This window comes from Tenebrio molitor, chromosome 7, assembly GCF_963966145.1.
Source record: "Tenebrio molitor chromosome 7, icTenMoli1.1, whole genome shotgun sequence".
Classification (NCBI taxonomy): Eukaryota; Metazoa; Arthropoda; class Insecta; order Coleoptera; family Tenebrionidae; genus Tenebrio; species Tenebrio molitor.
Window position 1 is genome coordinate 14731493 of NC_091052.1, and position 22228 is coordinate 14753720.

General features: G+C 37.7%; 1 protein-coding gene across 7 annotated transcripts in view; it reads left to right on the plus strand.

The window, feature by feature from the left end:
* The window catches only part of LOC138135793 (homeotic protein antennapedia-like), a 139154-nt gene that overhangs the window by 74537 nt on the left and 42389 nt on the right, over positions 1–22228 (plus strand). The window contains exon 1 of one of the 7 annotated variants that reach the window (XM_069054675.1): positions 12280–12730. The exons of the other annotated variants lie outside the window; for them this stretch is intronic. The gene's annotated coding sequence lies outside the window, so the exon portion shown is untranslated. Of the gene's footprint in view, positions 1–12279; positions 12731–22228 lie in introns of those variants that run through there. 7 annotated transcript variants of the gene reach the window in all.

Genomic DNA, 22228 nt, shown 5'->3' on the forward strand with positions numbered 1-22228 from the left:
TTTTCGGAAATTAGACAATCTTTTGTTTCAGAAAACTATGAAATCTACTGCAAAATAAAAAAATTCAGATTTTTTTAAGTTGTGAATGTTTCTTAAAAAAAATACGTAACGAAAACAGGTTTCCTCCAAATTTACAAATATTTATTAAAATAGGATCTACATATAAATAAAAATATTTTTTCTTTAGTTTCTTGTATTATTTTATAATTCTTTTAATATTTTGTTTGAGTTTCTCATTTTCTTCTACATTTCTCATTTATATTTTGTCCATTCTCTTCTAACAAACAAAATTGTCTTTTGTACATTGAGATATAGACCCTTTTTCAATAATTTTCTTAGCTTTGTGACATCTCCCAATACCAAGCACTCAAGACTTATTTAATTTTGTCATTATTGTCCTAGAAACAAAAATTTTGACTCTTTTGTCATCAAAGAATTTTTATTCTCTTCTATTTTCCTCTACATCGGTGTGTCCATTTTGTTCGAGCCACCAAATAAAATATTACTTTCATTGAATTTAATGTGCGGTCCAGTAAATGGGTAAGTGTTCTGTAATCAACTTATTCTTATTGTTATGACCTTCAAATCTACTCCAATAAGTTAAATTACGTCATCCCACCAGTCGACGTAAATACTTTTCACCCTTTCCCCACAAAATCAACAAAAAAATCCGTCCCCTCCCTATCCACCCGTTCGCTTTTAATTTGGCGATATTTCCCGTGAATAATGAATAAAATGACAAATACGCGTAATGGCCGATACAATTAAAGCGTCGATATTTATTCGGTGTGGCACGTTTCGTGAATGTATTTTATTTGTTTTATGCGCCCTGTTAATAACCCCGACCCCGTCGATTCCGCCTCTGAAATGGAAAATTGGAAGGAACGTTGTGTCATGCCGAAATTCGTAATTGCCTGACAGGTAATTTCTTTCATAAATAACATATCACAGAACGACTTCAATTTTCGCAGTCGGTAATTTTCCGGTAGACGTGTGTCGTGTCAGGGGCCCATTAGTCGCCTTTCTGCGCCGCCTCTGTCTCGGTAAGAGACACCCTGTGGTACCGGAATTACCTAGCCTGATTACCGAATCAAACTCGTGTTCTCTGCCTGATACACAACCCCGATACACGATCTACCCGCTTGTAATTGTCTATATAACTTTCACTTTCCCCACGAATAAAAATCACGATCGGGCGCACGACAGGGCCGGCTCCAAAATACAAAGAGAGAAACAGTGCCAAGCACAAAAGAATAAGAATAGCGGTAATAATAATAATTGGCTAGGATTGGAGAAATGGATGCAAATCGTTGTTCAGAGATCGTAGAAGAGTTATTTTGGAGTTATATATTTTTGTTGTGTTGGCACCCCTACCGTCGCCACCATTTTCCCGGCGGCACACATCCCTCAATAGCGCCGATGAAGGACGGCTCCTGTGCAAAGTTTGTGTTTATTTTGTCCCCTTCTCTCGCTAATCCGCGTCTGAAAGGAATGCGCCTCTCTCTCCCTCCCGTCAGGGTAGCTACCCTCGACGGTCCGTCACCCCGAAGTTGTCACGTGACGGTGCGCAGCTGTTCGCCCCGTCATATATTGTGTTCTGCTCACCTATGCCGAGAACAAAACTCGTCCAGAAATTGATCTTTCCACCGATGGCGATAATGAGGGTGCGGGATTCTGCCCCCGGTGGAGGCGGCACACGATCGGGAGATTTCACGCGGCGCTCCGCGGTTATTGCGGCCGGGATTAAGTGTTGATCGGGAAAGTTTGCCGGCGGGATGGGGGTACATTTTTTAGGGCGGGGGTGAAAAAGTAAGAAGTTGCTAAGTGTTACGGGTTGTATGTTCGGATTAAAATTGGTGGGAAAAATTTACGAGCGCCGAACCGCAAATTGCGGCTAACCGCAAGAAATTGCGAGAACAACAAACAAGCGATTAATAAGAATCGTTGTTGGCAAAAACAATGATTGGAAGGATTGTTGTTGATTAAGTATTGTGGTCAAAACAAGTTTTCTTATCAGGGAATGAAGAAAAAAGAAGCAAAAGAAAAAGTGTGATGGATGAGAATTGTTGAGAAGAGTCAACAGCAGAAAGAAACAATAGAAATCAATGAAAAAAATTGTGGAAAGCGAAATAAACGAAACAAAAAATAATGAATGAATGGATTTATCGAAGAAAAAAATTAAAAATAGGTAGAAGGAAACGGTTAAGAAAGGAAGGAAGACAAAAAAACAACAGAAAAATAAGAGAAATTTAAGATATTTTTTATTTCAGAAACGATGTAAAATCAGAGCTTAACTCTCAGTGGATCACTCGTTGAGAAAATCAATTTCTTCTTTCTGTTTCAAGAACTTCTTCGTCAAACAGATTTTCTTCTAGTTGCCAATATTTCTAACTACTTATGTAAAGTATTGGATTTGCGAAAATGTCTGCAATTTTACTCCTGCAATACTTTGAAAAAAAAAATATGTACTAGAGGTCTTGGATTTTCTCATGGGCTATGAGTCATACAAGCCAACCGAAAAACATTGTCATTCATTACACGTTAGTGTTGTCTCTCTCGCGTCTATTTGCATGTAAAGTAGTCGACGTTTTCAGTTTTTATTTAGGTACAGATTTTTCATTGGTTTATCGGTCCGCCTTCGCGCAGATATTTCCAAGGTCAGAGCCCATGAGAGAATCCAACACCTCTACCTACGAAACTGTTTCACTACAGTGAAATGATAATAAAAAAGAAAGGAAGAACAAACAAACGGGAAGAAAAGAAGGAAGAACTAAAGGAAAGAAATAAGAACCAAGGAATGAAAGAACTTACTATATTTTCTGTTTTGGAAATCATTTAAAGCTTTAATCAGAGCTTATCCATGGATCATGGAGAGAATCAATTTTTTCTTTGTACATATTTCAAGAATTCCCTCTTCAAATCTTGTTTCTTCTAGTTGCCAATATTTCTGACTAGTTTTGTAAAGCATCTGATCTTCGATAAGATCTAAAATTAGAGGGTACCTAATGGTACTCTAATTAACCGCCTCTCCAAATGTGGTTATTGTTCTGGGAATTTGTTTTTAAAAGGAATAAGAGCGTCGCAGTTTTGAAAAGTGAGGACGAACCATCAATCCGCAAAAGAGAAAAATGGGTTTCTGTGTGAGGAATCCAGTGTGGAATTTAATTAGTCTTAGCATGTGTGCCATTTTGGGCAGGGCCACTTATTCGCCTCATTCCGACAATAAATTATTCAGTCGACTAACAGAGGAACTAATTTCCTCATAATTATATCGGCCACGTTATCAGCCACTGATGAGGCATTAATAATTCAGGGGCGTCGCCACCATAAATATTTCAAAACATTTACAAACTTCCATCGGATCATCTTTTAAACTACCAACCAAGTTTGCCGTACACATTTTCCCCCGCTGTTTCGGCTTAATTCTTTCAGAAGGCTTTTAATTTAATGGCATTGCTTATGGCGGAGTAACAGACCGTTTTTCATAAAGTAAAGAGCCCGAATACAAAGACGATGTGACTCGGTGTAGTATCTCGGGGGCGGCTCGATTATTCCGTAACAAAAAGAAAATGTGGAGAAAGCGGCCCGAACGACGCAATTTCTACCTGAACCATGAATTCCAGTGGTACTACCAGTGCATGAATGTCGCGTACCATCTGTAAAGTGTCCAGTGGTGGTGACGTGACGCGTCGGCGACGCTCGTAAAATCGTGCGTGATGGTACCGCGACACGTCCCATTGGTACGTCGATCTAGAAGTGCGGAATCGGTGTGCGAATGTGGCGTTGTAAATTTTCAATTTTCCAAATGTGCTGGGTGAAGATGAGCTGTTGGGCTTTATGAAGAGGGGCGAAGTGGGACGATCTCGGCTGGGTATTGATTTAGTAGCTGGCGGGCGTTCTAAGGCTTTGGTAGCAGATAGACAGGCAGGCATGACGCATTATATATGGCGGTGGAGACGAACTTTGCCGAGAGAGACAATGCTATTTCCTCCCACGCCGCCGAGCGGAATGCCATGTGTGTTCGGGAGAAATGGGGAACTCGCAAGGGAACGCTGATGTGAAAAAGACAGCTGGGCCTCGGAACTTATTCCGAAATGCAAACGAAAATAATTATTGGGTTCTGCCACGCCACCCGATACGATTAAACCGACGAAACGACAAATATTATGCCGCGACGTGTATAATGCTTCGTTAGGCGATAATGCTTGCGCTAGACTTATTACGTAATAACCGGTCGAGAGATGTTTTTTGTGTTTTGTTACGCCGGCCAATAAATACATGGGGAAAAATCAAAACGCGATAAAAATAATTCAGTTTATTGGTTAGAGATTTATATTTCAGTTTTAAATTCATTATTATAATCTCCCCCGGACATAAATTTCGTCGACTGCTACATTTTCGAAGTTGGTGTTGCCAACGGAGAGGCAACAGTAAGTTTGTAGTTTTGTACAGTTTCGCATCAATATACATAATTTATTTTTCGGCTTTTGATCTATTTGTTTACACTTTGGAAATTCCAATTAATTACTTCCACGAATAAAAAAATATGTTTTTCTTCTGTTCTGTCAGATTTATTGGCAGTGCAATTATGTTCGGGTTGTTGCGTCCGGCGTACAAGCGAAAATTTGTCATGCGGACAGAAACATGAATGCGAAACAAATTTGAAAAGAATCAGAATTGAAAAAAGTTGTCTTGCGAAAAGTTTTTAATTAAAAAAGAAATAGTCCAATTAGGTACCAAGTGTGGTGCGTTGTTGGAAGGGAGGAAACAGAATGCAAGGAGAGTAGGGGAGAAAGATGAAAAGGGGGAAAGAAAATGTCAAAGAAATGAGTGTGTGGAGAAGGAAAAAAAAAATAAATGATGGAATAGAATGTGCGAAGAGAAGGAAAGAGTTTTGTACAGTTTGTTGAGAAAAAAAAAATCGGCTTTTGATCTATTTTTTTACACTTTGGAAATTGCGATTATGTCATTACTTCGACGGAAAAAAAAAATGTCTTCTGTCAGATTTATTGTGCTTGTAATTATGTTCGGGTTGTTGCGTCCGAAGTAGGTACAAGCGAAAATTTGTCACGAGGATGAAAAAAAACATGACATGCGAAGAAAAAATTGAAAGGAATTGAAAAGAAAAAAATATTTTCTCTTGGGAACAGTTTTTAATTAGAAGGAAAACAATCGGATTATGGATTAGTGCGGTATCTTTTTGAAAGGGGAGAAAATAAGAGGGATGGAAAGAATGAATGAGTGGAAGGATAGTAGGAGAGAAAGACGAAAAGGAAGAAAATGTGAAAGGAGAAGAAATGGAGTTTGGAAAAAAGGAAGGGAAAGAATGATAGAGAGAAAATACCTATTGAAGCAAATGAAAGGTAGAAAGTGAGAAAAAGGAGAAAGAAAGTGTGAAGAAGATCAGGTCAGGTCAGGTCAGGTCAAATCACGTTTCAAAAATTAGAAGCCTTGATGCGATGATTTGTTTAATAGATATCCATTTCCTTCCGTCGGATTTACCATTTATCTTATTTCTTTTTGGCCTGTTCTTCACTTTTAATATTTTCTTATTTTATCTAAGAAGATCTAAATCTTCTCCAATAAAAATTCTTTAGCAAATTAAATTGTCCTTTCTGTTAGAGCTGCTCCTTCTAAGTGAGCTTATAAATAAATATTTTCCCTAAAGATCTGAGGTACCCCAATTCTATCTTTCCAAACGCTGACAATACCCGAAGAACCAAATTTTTTAAAATAAAATTACAGAGCTGGAACAAGTAGTACCCTGTAAACTAGTATTTTGTCGTAGTACCCGCATCAGTACATTTATCAAAATTAGTGTCTCCCACATTGATAATAAAAATTTGTTAAATATTTCACAGTGCTACTGAATCCACAATAAAAACGGTAAAACATTTAGCCCTATAAAAAAAAATTGAAACTCGAAATTCTTCAGATTCTGGCAGAAACTCAGCCATTGGTTGTTTTCGAGAAATAAAAGACTCTAATTGGCTAAAAACGATCACCTGATCTGACACGTAAAAGACTCTGATTGGCTAAAAACGATCATCCGACACGTTTAGATTTCGAACAGGCGCTTTGTCATTGGTCGCGTTTGAATATTCGAATGTGTATTTTTAACGGCGAATTTCTCCGACCGGACCTCGTCTCTTTCTTTCTTCGAATTGGGAGAAATCTTGTCCGGCTCGAAAATCCGCTTTCCCTCCACTCAGTTAATTTGTGAATCCAACAACAGTCGTTTTTCCATAATGACGCGACGATATGTAAATAACGTGGCTACTTAAGAAGCGATGTCGTGATTATTATTAAAATCTCGATTTTTAATAGTGGGCCCATAAATAACGTCCGTCTTTGCCGCATCCTCACCTAGCAGATTATCGTTTTTCGGTCGTCGATTATAAATCACGCGTATTTTTTCGAAACAAGCTTGGAAAGAGAGCGACCAACGGAACCGCCAAGCAACATAATTGATCAGTGCCGTTGTTGGAAACGGGGCAAATATAATTATTGCGTCTTGTCGACTTGCCTACCTAATTGTTTACAAGATTACGACTGGTGGTACTTATGTAAATCTCGCTTAATAAATTATTAAGGCGAGGGCTGTTGGAGGTAATAAAACGCGGCAACACTCACTGGCTTTTAACCTTTCCCCAGCGCGTTGAGGCAGATTACGACGTAAAAATCAAAAATCGAGTAGAAAGTTTGGATTGTTTTGAAAATCTGGTGAGTGTTGCAGGGAACGAATTCCTGCGTGAAAGTCGTGATATTGTTTTCGGGGGCGGAAGAAGCCTGCGAGAAATATTTGTCGGCGCTGACCTCTGCTCCCCAGATTCGTGGAAAACAAAAACAAGACAGAGCGCCCCTTCAGCCACCGTCAACATGTTTTGATAGCCCCGACCGAGTCGAAAGTTTTTAATTACAATAAAATGCAATCTAACTAATTACACGGTAGTTTCTGCGCCGACGGAGATTTTAAATTTAGATAAAACGCTGCCAAAATTTCGTTTTCCTGCCGGCCATAAATTAGAGCGTTTGGCTGACATGGAGTTCGGATTAATTCATCTCTTTCAGATTAACTGTAGTGAACTGACGTTGGCGTGAGGGTTTTTCACGAAAGCGGGCGAGGCCCTCCCCGACTCCTGCAGGAATTATCATCTGGTTCGGGGGCGGGACGGGCGCGGGAGCGGCGGACGGCGACACCGGCCGATTAAGATGTCGGAATCGGGGCGATCAATCAACGGAACAAATCATAAGTACGACACGTACCCCGGAACGTTGTTTAATTCATGAACCTCGGTGGAAATGCGGATCGCCGTCATCCGAGCTGCAACTTCAATCTGGCGAAGTCTTCGCTCTGAACAGAATGCTAATTCGGTGTTTCTGAACGGAGCCGCTTCACCGGAACAGACGTGTACACGTTTGCTTTTGTTTGTGTTTATCGCGATTTCTCATATTGCTTTTTGACGCATTCCTGGCGGCTCACACCACGAAAAAATTTCAACCGACCGGCCGGTACCAACAAAGGTACTGCCGACATTTCTCGACTATCTTTCTACACACGCAAAAAAAAATCAATCTTCATCCATCTACAAAACACCACTACCAAACCACTCTCATCGGTACTACAATCTGTTCAAGAGTTTTCACTTCACGATACACCAAAAAAGAAACATTTGAATAAGAGATGAGAAGTGTTAGGACATGGATTAATTATGTACGACAACAGAACAGTTAAAAGGTACTCTAGACAATGGGATCTGAGATGTCATCGTGTAACAACTTGTTCCATGATCTTCAGAAAAGATTTGGGGTTCATCGGAGGAAAAAAGTGAAGAAATTTCCGATCAGTACCAATGAGAAGTACCAATACTTGATCTTTAAGGATTAGGATTTAAGATCCAAAGACAATGTAATTAGTCTCTACAATCTGGATGGAAAAAGCAAAATACATTTCCAAAGAAAGTACCTTAAACAATTATAAAACACTTTAATAAATGATGATGATTGATAGAACATGATGCTCCTGGTACTGATGCACAATTGTAGACAAAATGGTTTTATAAAAATTAATGTGTTAGCAGATAAATGGGACGATTGGTGACAAAGAAGAAGAATTTTGAATTAGTTGGTACTGAGTGGTAGGTACTTTCAAGTACTGGCAAGGAAAGAGTACCATGATTATTATTGATATACAGATTATTTGGTAGAGAATTAATCTCGAGTAAAAGTGACAATTGTGATTTGGGAGCTTTAGGAAAAAGAAGAAATAAAGAAGAATCAAGCCATTTCAGTCATGGTTGAGCTTCTTTGTTGACAATATTCTTCATTATCATTGGATAAGGAACAGACGCTGCAACCAATACAAGAAGGATTCGGTGAATGATAAAAAAAATTGCAGATGGTAGAACAGTGTGAAAAAAGAGTAGGGTGAAGATGTTGTTCATGATGTTGAAATGTTATTTTTTTTAACTGTTATACCAGATATTATTGCTTTAGAAGGGGAAGAAAGTACCGTCGGTACTACTGATTTCAATTGGGACGAGTCTCGAGACTGCTTCTAAGTAACAAATACAGTAATAAATGGAAGATAAATGGTGTGATCATCAAGGTCAAGAAATCAACTTTTTCTTTGTTTTTTTGTGTTATCACATTTTTTCCCATGTTTGCGACAAAACTTTAATCGAGGTTAACTGAAGTTAGTTTAGGTCATTCCTCCATCCCGACGGCTCAAATTAATTAATTAGGAATTACAGTTCCCACAAGCCTCGAGTACTCCAAGTACCACCAGCAAATTTTCCGCTTTTGAGTGTAGTCGCTCGTCATGCGTCAGAAAAAAAGTGTGAACATTCACAGATTGTTGAACCGGTCCGTAATTGCTTAATTTCAATAATTATCTAAGATGGTCTATTTTTAAATTTAATTAGCATGCATTAAGGCCGCGTACGGGCAATTAGCATTGCGCCATCGCCCCATCAGGCACTAACATATTGAGTACCGCTGGTCGCTACCATCTGGACTCTATCCTCGAACTTTAAACGTATGCAGATATGCACATACTTAAGTAGTGGAATCTTTCAACGTTCCCGGTGGGAGCATTAATCATTTTTTCCGAAAATTTAAATAAAATGGGATCGCGATAATGACATTAATAAAAGTATTTGTTCGGCGAGTAATTAGCGGTAATTAATGGAACTGTAGCCCGGATCTTGCGGTACTAGAGTCCGGGATTGACATTGACGATGATAAATACGATGTATGATGATAAAACTTGCACTTACTGTGCATGTTTTACACATGAAGCGTAGAACCCGTTAAATATGCATATCAGAGGTGGATTGTTGTAAAACATTTTTAATGTATTCCGTTCGCAACGATCTACAATTGTGGGTAATAATAAAAGATTGCCTCACCAGCAGGGGTCGATCACCCGTCAAGTGCCCCGATCGCAGGACTCGAATCAAGGACGAGATTTTTTAGCGAAATTTCATAAATCAGCCATGGCATTTCAACGAGACACAACTATTCAGTAATTGCATTCCGATCGATTCTGACATGTTTTCGGCTCATATTAATTAGTTGTGACCACGGAATTTGTTGCAATATCTATGGCGCACGCTAGTTGCGCTCGCGGTCGCAACCGTCAAAGCTCCGAACGTCAAGATTTCCTGATCGAGGACTCGAAGCAGTATACGCCGCTGCCACTTCCTCACAAATCCAGAACGTTTCAGTTGTTTTGCTCTTGAAAAATAACGAGGCGCGCTTTTAAATATATGTAGATCGCGTACGGATACATAATTGTGAATGTGACCGTTATTTAATTAAATCGTTTACATTTTATTGACTCGGAGGAAACGTTTTCATGGTCTATTAATTGACAGGATGTGGAAGGAATCGAGGCGAGCCTCGAATTTTATTTTTTAGCGGCTAGGAGTGTGCTTTTATGGCTCTTAAAGTGGAGTTATTAGGGTGACATGGGGGAAATTAATTTAGTCTACCTGAGGCCGGGTCAGCAGGCGCAGAACACAGAAGTGCTAAACCGTCATTATTTTTCAAGTTACCAAAAAATTGACAATTGAAAATTTTTGTGCGATATGATTTCTGTTTTTCAGGTCGTCCTTTCTCCACTAAAACCACCAATCTTTGTTTTTCCGATATTTTTGCAAAATTTACTCTGTACTAATTTATTGCTTGAAAGAAAAAATCATAAAATATTTTCAAACTTTCTTTGATTTTTCTCACAGGGAGAAATAAATTCAGAAAAACAATAAAAATGATTAACCAGCTGAAAAATAAAGTGTGTATTGACATTAAAAATATGATGACGCTATAATGTCAAAATCTTTATTTTCTGCACTGATTTCTCTTCATTCCTGAAGATGTTTGAAGACGTTCAGAAACGTCGACGCCGATTCGTTGATTTAAATTACAATTATAAGCGAGTCATAAATATGAATCTTCTGAAAGTTTTGCTACTTCAAAATCAATGAATTCACTGGATTTAAACATTTTACAGCAGAGAATTGATTGTTTTTGGGACATTTTCTTGCAAAAAAATTTCATAAAAATTTGGCAAAAATATACTCAATTGAAAAAGAAAATTACAATACATACTATAGTAAAAACGTTTTAGATGGTGATTGTCAAATTCAAGGTTGCTTAAAACTTATGATTGAACTGTACCTACCTACTTTAGTGAGAAATCTGTCAAAAATTCCTATAAGCGCGCCTATACTCCGTTTCTGAGTTCGATGCCGGTAAGTCGTAAACCCGGCTTGTCATAAATCAATAATCACCGCTTAACACACGCATATACAAATTTCTTTTGTTAGGAAGATACTTTTTTAATACCAGTAATACCAGAAATATTAATCTTTCCGCTTATAATTAATTATTCGTGAAATGTTTTGGATGCACTGGAATTTGTCAGCGCTTCGGACGTTTTATGGCTTGGCGGCATCGGGCTCAGACACAGTATAGTTACTTTTCCTAGTAATGCCAACTTAACGACTAGTCCCTAAATTCACATCCGACAATAGATATACCAAAAAATCAGTATTATTTTTTTCTAAACAATTTAGAAATGTCTTTTGTTTGTGGAGAATTAGGTATCAGAAACACTGACACTGATCTATTATCTTCTGTAAAAAATAAAATGAATTCAATGACCTAACGCCTCAGGAATGTTCTAAATGGGCAAATTTTAAATCTAATTTTTCCAAAATGTTGCATTTTTTTAGAGAATAGAACCTAGAACGTTCTCTCAGTTTCTTTTGTCTTTAAAATTAATGGTGCTATTTTGTCAAAAAAAATTTCGATTCTCTGTCGGTGTATTTATTTAAAGCAAAATTATCATCGAGGCACAATACCAATTTTCCAACAGTTTTGGTATTGATCTAATAAATCTAAATTAAGATTAATCGGATTCTACACGAATTCAATGGGATTAAGCATATGACAGTATGGTGTTACACTTGAAAATATGTGTGTACGATTCACAATAAGTGTGTAATTCGCTGTGTTCGACGATTACTACAGAAAGAATGTCTAATTAAAAAATTAAAGGTGGGCGCTCACTAGCTCGCATCGTACGCACCAGCCGCATCGGATAAATCGCATTTTTCTGATCGCGTGCGTTCCCAACATAAACATTTTTTAATTTGATTTAAATCGTAACGTTCTTCTTCAAGGCGTCGAGTAACAAAATCAGCGAAGTTTGAAGTAGTGTTTTTTTTTGCGTACCGCGTGGACTAGCGAGCGTCGGGCTTAATCCAGCGCGTGTAGTATTTTTTGGGAGCGTGTCCGCGGTCGAAAGCTCGTTGTGTGTTCTGAATAAAATAGGTTTCCTGATAAAATCCATCGGAACGTCCGAGCGTACACCTTGTTAATTAAAACAGTAGGTAGACGCGATAAATTAAGCGACTTCCGGCTACAAAATAAAACAGTTATTGCGTCGGCATTCGTGTTAATTTAGTGTCATAAGTCATAACAATTTGTGTATCCGCCGTGGTCGATTTATCCCGATCCCGTAATTTGGGTCTTTCGATTTTGAGGAAGTCGAAACGAATCCCGAGGTGAAAGCTTTACGATTGACGCTGACAGCTTTAGGAGGATCGTTGCGGTAAGGATGCGCGGCGCGGTGTGAACTATCTGAAAAGGCGAGTATCACCTAAAAATAGTGTTGGTTGTTGTAGTCGTCGGGTTCCTCCGTGTGTGCCCCCAAGTTTATTTGCACTCGAATGTAATTCAATGTAAGTTTCGCAGTCACGGGCCGACAGCTTGCTAGATACGTTCGGGGAATAAACACAAACGCCTCCGATATTCCTAATGCCTTTGTTGTGGGGGCGGGGGACGCATGAGCACAGCGTCGCGACGCTTGAACACAAGTGCGGGATTACCGGCGTCGGTCCAGCAGCCTCCTCACTCTAGTACCAAGCCGAGCCGCGTCTGCTTCTCGCGTCGTCTTGCTGTGCGTGCGGTCCTCGAGCTACCATCGATGGTCGAGTCGGGAACCGCGCAAGGGTCGCCTCTGGGTCCTCCGCTCTTGCCCGTCCGGCATGAGTGCCCCACGATGGTACTGCCCCGATCGGTGATGGTCGGGTTATCCTCCACGTGTGAGTGACTCGCGGATGGTGGACGATAAATCTAAGCGTTTTTCTTGAGTTGCTCTTGGTTTCTTTACGATGTTGCGCAGGAGGAGGAAGCCCGCACCCTACCAAGAATAACAATCATGGTGAGTTTTTCACGAATTTATAGTTGGGGTGACAAAATTTTAATTAAATCAATTCGGAACATCGTCGCCTCGAAACACATAAATCTTTATGAATCCGTTGTCCGCATGTTTTAATTAAATATTCGAGATTGATAAATGGCCGCCCATTGTCTGACAAAATATAAAACATTAATTACGCTTTAGCCTCACCTACAACCGACCCGTGTTTATTGCAAATTTCAGCCGATTTCAATTACACAAACTCACCACTCCGACGGACCTCTTCTCTCCCATCTACCTCTTGCGCAAAACAAATCCTTCAAGGCTATTGAACCGACCGTCGTGTCCGTTCTGTTGTAAACTTTACCTCGTAAATCAAAATTTGCAAAGTACACTTTTTCAACTTTCACTTTGAGTGGAAGATAAGAGGAGCATTTTAATGTGGCATCTTTTTACCCTCGTCTAAACGGCCCATTGTAAACAACGTGCCCTAATAGGGGGTGGTCCGGACCGACTTTCCTTTTCCTACATTTTATTCTATCATGACAATCGCGCCACCAACTGACGAAACAACTTCTTGCTCCTTCGCCTTCTTCGTCTCGCTTGATCAAAATTTTACAAATGGGTTCGTGTTCTTTTACCGTTCGGTGGAAGCGTGCTCGCTTATAAATATTAATTTCTTTCTCTATCGCATTAAATGTGTTAGTTTATTAAAGAACCACATGGCCTGTGAAGTGATGCTCATTTTCATAATAGGATTACCATTAGCATACTGGGCTGTGGACGTAACTAAATAAATTTTTAAATCACGGCTATATTAACAGATAATCGCCGGACGGTGACGTAACGGCAAAACGGTAAAACATTTTGGCGCGCTACGAAAAATTTTGACAAGTCGATTTTTAACTGGTTTCCACAAAAAATGACACATTTTACTAACAGTTTTTCGATGATATTAGGCCATGGGAAATGTTCAAGGTCACTCTTATTGGAGAATGATCACATCGAGTACTCCACGTGCTTGGAATAAAAACACATTTTATAAAGTTTTATTCAGATGATTTGAATCGCTGAATCTTATTGTTGTGAATATACATTTTAAATAATTTTTTGCGTTGTTCTTTTCTGTTTTTTAAAATATGTAGTTATTTTCCCAACTAGAATACAATTAAGACTTATATTAATAAATTAAAATTCTTCTTTAATAAAAGTAATTCGTTTGATAATTAGGTCTGGATGGTAATCAGAATTTTTTTTAAGAGTTCCTGTTCCATCCAGAATGAAATTGAAATTTTTTACTTGTTTAAAAAATACTTAAAAATCGGTTTTTAAAAAAATAACAGGACTTGAACATTTTATAATAAAATATTTTGCACTAGTGTTAAAATTCCTCTTTAGGAATGACAGTGATTAATATTTTTCTTCCTTTACCCTTGTTTCTAATTTTGACACATTCTACATGTTTAAAAAAAAAAACTTATTTTTTGTTCATTTCTACATTGATTTATTTTCTTTTGATGTTAAATAATCTTATTTAATTTTTTTTACTTCCAAAAATTTAATTTAAATGTTGAAAAAAGTGCGATGATTCTCAAAAAGAATCTCTCAATGAGTCTCTTCCTTTAACAAATATTGAAGCAAATCTCACTGCAGCTCACCATCATTCTCAATTTTTCTGCACTTTTACTATCTTATCATTCTCTTCCTCATGATATCTCCATCTTCATCTCCATAATCTTGATTTTTGGTGGCCTTAAAACAATAAATTGTTCTTGAATTCTTTCTCTGACCGATGATGATACATTACCGCAACAATCTGGAAGATTTTGCCGCCCCCAGATGTTATTCAGTCTTGGAAAACAGTCAAGTTAGCATGTAAAAGCATTTCAGAAAATATACGACACATTTTATTAATAGTTTTTCGATGATACATATCGCAAATCCTGGATTGAAAAGGCGTTGAAAACCGTCAATTGTCGTGCTTTTTTAAAGCGTAGATTAATTGGAGCATGTTGACAGCTAACCTAAAATTTAGGCCCAAAAAATATTTCCTTTTTTTCTTTCTTTGCAATGTTTTACATTAAAAATGGAATAACTGGACGATTCCTATTCTCGAAGCAAATATCTAAGGCCACCCTTTGCTGAAAACAAACAATTTTCAATGATGTCCCGATTAAACATCAACAAATGTCATTTGTGTCAAACGGCGGGAAATTCAAACTTTACACTGTTCGAAACGGTTTAATTTTTCCAACGCTTACTCAGCCCAGCATTTCATTTGAACGCGGATCATGGGAAATTTTCAAGGTCACTCTTATTTGAGAAATGATCACATCAACTACTCCTGTGCTTGGAATACATTCAATAAATTTTCTTTACGCCGAACAGTTAGAATATCACAATCGAAACTCAAAAAATTTGTGAATTTTTGTTTTACATAATGTAATTCGAGGTAAAATACAATAAAAAATTTAAATGAACATTTCACAATAGGAAATAATTTGGTAATTAATGTCTAGATTGTAACGCGATATTTTTTTAAAATCTTTAAATTTAAATAAATATTTAGATGTTAAAAATACATATTGAATAGTTATTTACATTAGGGTACGGTAGGGGCATTTTACAGCGCGAAAGCTAGGTTTCAGGCATGAGGCGAAGCCGAGCTCTTTAATTACCTAGGTACCGTAGGAAATTTGTATTAGACTTTTCGGCTGGCCAAATGTTTTATGGTTATTTATTAGTCAATAAAATTAAAAAAAAAAACATTTATTGGAAAACTAATACATGTAAATGTGATTTTTTTACACTAAATTAAAGTAATGTATGAGCTTCTTCATGATCATGCTCTTCTCTTTTATATAATCTATTTAATCCTGAGATTATCCTCTCCATCTTCCGTTCCTCTCGGGTCTGACCTGACCTAGAGAACCAGAGCCACTTTTTGTTTTGTCTAGATAGTAGATCTCGAGGGAAGAGGAAAAATGGGGGTGGTTTGTCGTGTCAGAATTTGCATCGACTTTTCTCGTTGGTTATCTGTCCGGGGTGTTGTAAAAATAATCAATCGGCCACACCTAAATATTGGTAAATAGGGGATGATTAATCCCGGCCGTAAATAGCCCGGCATTTAACTAGAAACAAAGCGGAGACAAACAGAAGCGGCACTTAGCAAAGCTAGGAATTTCGTCTCCACAAGACGAATATCTCACTTTCACCCCAACCGGAACAATGAAAGTTATGCCGCAGTATTTTGCGAATCCACCCCGCGACTTGGCCTTTAGCTTCACTCGTTCGCTCCAAGGGGCACGGATTCAGCCGCACTTTATGGTCTCGAGGAAGCCTATAAGCGTTATCACTTAGTTCAACCGTTCTCCTATAATACATTACCGATACTTGGCGAAGTGTGAAGATGTATTTTCGACGTTTTTCGAATTAATCGAAACGCGCTTCAGATGCCTCTTATCACCGCCGTCATCGCTCCCTCAACGCCTCTAATTCACTTCGACCAGTGCTCACTGGAATTTTAAACGGAATTTTAATTTCCTAACGCGAAAAACCCAACTTCACTCGATTCGTCATAGACGAGGACCGACGGGATTGGGGTGGCGCGAAAGGGCAACGACGAAAAAGGGTGGGACGTCCGTCACCATTGCGCTACCCTGCAATCAGACAGCTGCGCTTCTCATTTGCTGTCACTTGGATGTCATTAGGGATGCGGGAAGCTACCCCCACAAGTGGAGGCGCTAGTGTGACCACCACTTAGCTATTTATCGCCCTGTATATGTTAATGGAGCAATTGTTTTGACAATTATTACGATGCTTATCGATAATTAACCAGAAAATCAACAGAATTAATTTAAATCGTCAAATAATTTTTTAAGAGGCATCACGTTATTTCAAATTTTTAAATGATAATTTGTAACGAAATAAATATCATTTGAAAAAATTGTAAGAAATATTTTTTGAAAGGCCAGGCTAGAAAGAATTCTCTGGAATAATTCAATTGAAAGTGAAAGAACAAAATCATAACTCGTTAAAAAATTTTTGAGAGGCACTGTATCTGCAGCGGCTTTAGTAATTTTTGTCCAAACATTTCGGAAGAGTAGCAGTTTTAATTAAATAAATATCGGGTGTTCATTTAAATTTCTCGTCAAAGTTGGCGTTGAAGAGTCGATTGTGAACGCACCACTCGGCGGTCTGCAGAGTGAAAACGCAAAAAGTGAGGTTAGATTTAAACAGCTCATCTATAATCCGTGGTGCATTCACAATCGAATCTTCAACGCCAACTTTAAGGAGAAATTTAAATGAACACCCGATATTTTAAAACTTGCCAAGTTTAAGAAATTTTCCAATTACACTTTCAAGGGCCAATGAATTTATACTTTACTTGACAATTAATGACAATTATCTTTCGTAAAAATCTCTTTAAGAGGCACTGAATCTGCAATTATTTTAATTAACAACAAGAGGACGTAGTTTGTCTTGATTTCAAGTTTCAACATAATCATTTGTAATTATTTTTTTCTCGAGACACTTTGTCCATAATTACTTTTGTTGACAATGTGAGTAAATAATTTATTGCTTGACCGTCGATCATTTTAAAAATAAAACCAGGAAGAATTCTCTAGAATCTAATTATGTATTCATACAGGGTGTCCCAAAAATGGCGTACAAACTACTTACTACCTTATGCTTAAATGTACATGAAAAAAATATGGAAAAAATGTTTCCGACAAAAAAATCAATTATTTTTGTTGTTATTATTAACGATAATACAATGTAAACAAAGATAAATTCATACATCATTACCTTGCAATGTTACCGTAGAGGATTTAAAATAATTTTTTCGATTTCCAAAACTTCTAAATTCTCTATTATGCAGGATTAGATATTGGTAGTGAGTGATCTTGTATTTTGTGACAATATGTACAATTAGACGTAGCTATCATGACAATTTCATACATATATTTCAAAATAATTGACCTGTTAAGTGCCACATTCAAAGACCGCCAAATCAGAAAATAAGTCCAATAGAATTTTTTTAACATTTTTCTGGCGTTTACGGTAATCTCTTCTACACCGTAGTGCACCGTTAGTACACCCTGTATTTTAGAGCTTATTAAATTGAAAAAAATCTCAAATTACGATTTTAAAAGACATCTATAGTTACTTTAATTGTCATTCATAATCTGTTTCTGAATTTTTATTCGTGACAATCTAAATAGCCGTTTGCAACAAAATTAATAAAAAAATATATTTAAAGCAGTAGATCTTTTTTGAGAAGCACTGCTGGCGTAGGTACCTATAGTTACTTTGGTTGACAATGTGAGAAAATAATTTGTTCCGTTTTTTTGTCTTTTCGTTTTAAAATAAAACCACAAAGAGGTCTTTGGGGTAAGTCACTTGAAACATTTTATTTAAAATCTTCTTTCATAAAAAAAATATTTTTGAGATTTTAATAAATCGTCACTTGTAGATTTAATATTTGTTTTCTGTGGCGTTCGAAAATTATAGATAAAGAATTTTCATGAGTGACAACTAGCTCTGGTGACAGTGGATGGGTCGATTAATTAGTCGAAAAATTTGTAGGTAATTTGTAAAAAAATAAATATTTTAGGAAATGATTAAAAGTAAAACATCTCTAATATTTTTGGGAGGCAGTGCTTGTACAGTTACTTCAATTGACAATGTTATTTCTACTGAATTGTCAATCGTCCAACAAAGAATGTAGGTACGCGAATAAGATTTGTTGAAAGCTTTGAATTTGTTCAAATCGACTGTCATTTTTTTCTTCAGTCCCCTAGTTCGTCTTGTTTAGTTTGGGTCCAAAGTGAAACTGCAAAGAATTTCGAAGCGTTGCAATTAGTTCCGTCGAAGTGAAAGACCTCGAGCAAACAAACACAAGAAGAAATCAATAAGTTTGTGTTGGGTTATGCAGCGTCGCCCCTCAAGATTTTAATTGATCAGTGCATAAGAGAGAATCGTAAATTCCTGTTGGGGTTAAAGCGTTATTTTATTGAAAGCGTCCGATAAATCAGCGTCGTTCCGCTCTTGTTTATCTTGTTGGGTGCAAACAAGTTTTTCGTTAGAATTTGGCAGGATCGCGTCCCAGTTAACCTGGGAAGTAACGTGACAGGCCGCAAAAAGTTGGGCTGAAGCGAACACAATAAAAGGGCAAGAATAGTGAAAAGTAGGGCCACAAATCATGCGTTAGACGGCAATATATGACTGCGGACCCGATATAGTGAAAGGCTTTGTGTTTACGAACACCACATTATATTCACAAGTCCACGGAATGGCGAGGGATGCACCGGATGACTAATGTATTTTAAAATGCCCCCAGCCCCCGCGAATCATGCCGCGACCCGGTCTTAACGTAACGTAACGTGGCGGCATCGGCTAATGCAACAATGGTGTCCGCCTGTCGCATAAATCAAAATTCGACGCGATACCAATGGTCGTTACTGATATTTTTACGGTCCCCGTTCCGTTCCGATTGACTATCGGATCATCCGATCGCCATTGCTGATATGAAATGCATCTGTTCTTTAAAATCGACGATTGATTTATCGCCAACAGATTATTTTATTAAACTGCACGTCAAAAACCCACCCAAAATCAAAACCTTTTCCACACAAAACTAAAAATACTACAGAATCTCAATACATAGTTGTGAACAATTCTATTTAAGTACAAAATTTATTATGTTATATTCACTTAACAGTTGTCAAAACGTGACAAAATAAATAGTGTACTGTCGCGCTACTTACTAGGCGGTGTACTACAAAGCTCTATTTTAGGACCAATTATTTTTTAACCTCAGCCGTAACAATCTCCCGTGCGCTTAAAGCTTCCATCTGAACTACCAATTAACAAGAAAAATATTTATCTTTGCTAACAATGTCTCTACAAGTTGTCCGAGTCGCATATTTCGCACGAACGCACTCGCCTCCGAGTCTTCGGAATTCTTGTTCCTTGCAAGGATTATTTAAACCTCGTGTGCACAATTGTTCTTGGACTGCGGTGCGTCTCGTTGGACAAAACCTAGGTTGCGCGATTTGATTTTGTGCGTCCGCACTAATCCCCGATTCGCGTTTGGCCCGTGACGGCGTGATTTTTTGCCGGTTCTCCCCATTTTTGCGTCCGATTCTTGTTTTTCAGGCGTTCGGATGACGGTTCAGCCGAGCGGGGCTGTCTGCCAGTCCTGCTCTTCATTTCTCGCATTTTCCATCGCCATAAATCAAGGGACAGGAGACAGGCTAGCGGAGAGCACTCCGTTGCTATGGTTCCGCGGCATCCCGACAGTTTTGCGGGACGCGGGACCGAGGGAGGCCAGATCAGAACCGGGGATTTAATCCTGTCGGGGATGTCTGAGAGACGGGGGAAGTTAATAAGAGTTTGGGGGGATTAAAAATAATCCCGCTGTTTTGCAATATTGCTGCGCAAAGCGCTAAATTTCCTTTACCAATTTTGCATTCGTTGCGATCAAAGCTCATCTGGGGTTTTTTCTTTTTCAGGTAAGACCACCACCGATGCTTCAGCTAGGACAGGACGAGTGTTTGTGAGGATGAGGTGAATGAGCCGAGAGATAATTTTGGTCCGAGAGTCAAAAAAAACCTTTTTTTGGAAAATTTTCTTTTGCAACTTTGACCTGGAAGGTTTTTTCAAAATTTTGACAACTAATCCATATCCAAAACAGTGAAGTCGTTTTTGGTTCGTGGGCTCGAGCCGATCGCGATAAACCCTTGTAAACCGCCGTGCCCGGCACGGTTGACCTCTGTCTTTACAAACTCCATCGAGATAACGTCGTCGCGCAACTGTTGAGTGCTGCTGCTCGTGTCGCCTCCAGTACGGTGAAGTTATAAACATTGTTGCGTTCCATTAAACCAATCTTCTGACACTTTAAAATGTGTGTAATCTATGTTAAGCTCATGTTGTCAGTGAACCGAGCAGGTGTCGTTAAATATCCTCTTCTCTCCTCTATCTCTACGCCAGCTATTCTAAATGTTTTCTAATTATGTGCAGACTACCAAATACTTGGGTGGATTTTATCTGGAAACGTTTACGATATCTCCTCATTAAGTCCCAACCGGCGATAATTTATCACGTTTGTAGTGCGGAGAAAAATTGTAAAAATTTTATTGGCCGGGGAAAAAATTTTGCCCCCGGGGAGCTTTTCTCAACCCTTGCGAGGGTCCTGAATAAAATAGTCGACGTCTTACATGGTCTCTAATTGGGGGTGCGATAACCGCTCCCGTTCTCCTTGTTACTAGGATCTCGTCGAGGAAATTTATTCAAACTCACAATTGTTAGTGGAACGCAAATTAAATTTCATTAAAATATTTATTTCTAATAGTTCGAAATCGGTGCAACGTGTTCTCGAAAATTTATCCGCGTTTCTGGGTCACCGTTGAAAATTATTTATGGTCAAGTTTCACATTTTCACTTTTCATAATTGTTGTAATAATTTACAAGCGCATTAATTTAGAAATACTACGATGTTTACTACGGCCTATAATTTTTAAATGCGCGTTAATAGGATGTTCCGTTTGTTTTGGTAATAAATTACCGATTACCATAAAAATTTTAAGCTGTTCACCGATTTTATCGAAATTTTTCTAGATTGGTCGACACAACTATTCAGTGCTTTGAGAGAGGGCCAAGTTATTTATTCGGTCGGCTCTATTGGTGCTCGAGCGGAAGCAAATCTGGCGAGCGCGCCGGACACTACGAAAAACAAACAAATCAATTTCATCAAATGATTACTTTCAAAAAATCATAACAGGAACAAACAGTACTTCTCGCTCTATTTAAATAGTAATCTAGTACATAATATACAGGGTGATTTTTAAAATTTCCAAAACGCTGTAGCACTTTTATTTATTGTCCAATTTCAATAACTAAAGTATCAAATATAATGGCTTCTAAAAGACTATAAAATCGTTATATACTTAATTATTTATACATTTTTAAATAGTAAGTCTTGGGTGATATATGTTTTTTTTTACTTATTTTTAAAATCAATATTTTTCTAAACATCACAATTTAAAATAAGAAAATTAAATATCACCCCACTTACATCATTTCTTTAAAAAAAATTGTTATATGTCAAGTTATAGTCTCTTAGACACCCTTTCATTTAATATATAATTTATTGAAATTAGACAAGAAATAAAGTTGTTATAGCATTTTGGAATTATTAAAGATCACCCTGTATATTTTTATTAATTTAGGATCCCAATTATAATAATCATAAAAGTTGAATAAATCACAATAAACGTCGATAAAATCCCTCCAACAATTATTTGTACGTTTCTGGTTCACTCCATATAATTATTAGACTTAACTGCGATTTGTGAACGATTGGAACAGGCAAAAGAAAGTAAATTTTTTCACACTTTGACACAAAAAAAAAAAATTAAAGTGGCATTAAACGTTGATCTCTCCAACAATTATTTAACAATTTCCAAATCACTCAATTTATTTATTCGACTCATTCCCGAATTCTGACTGGTTGTA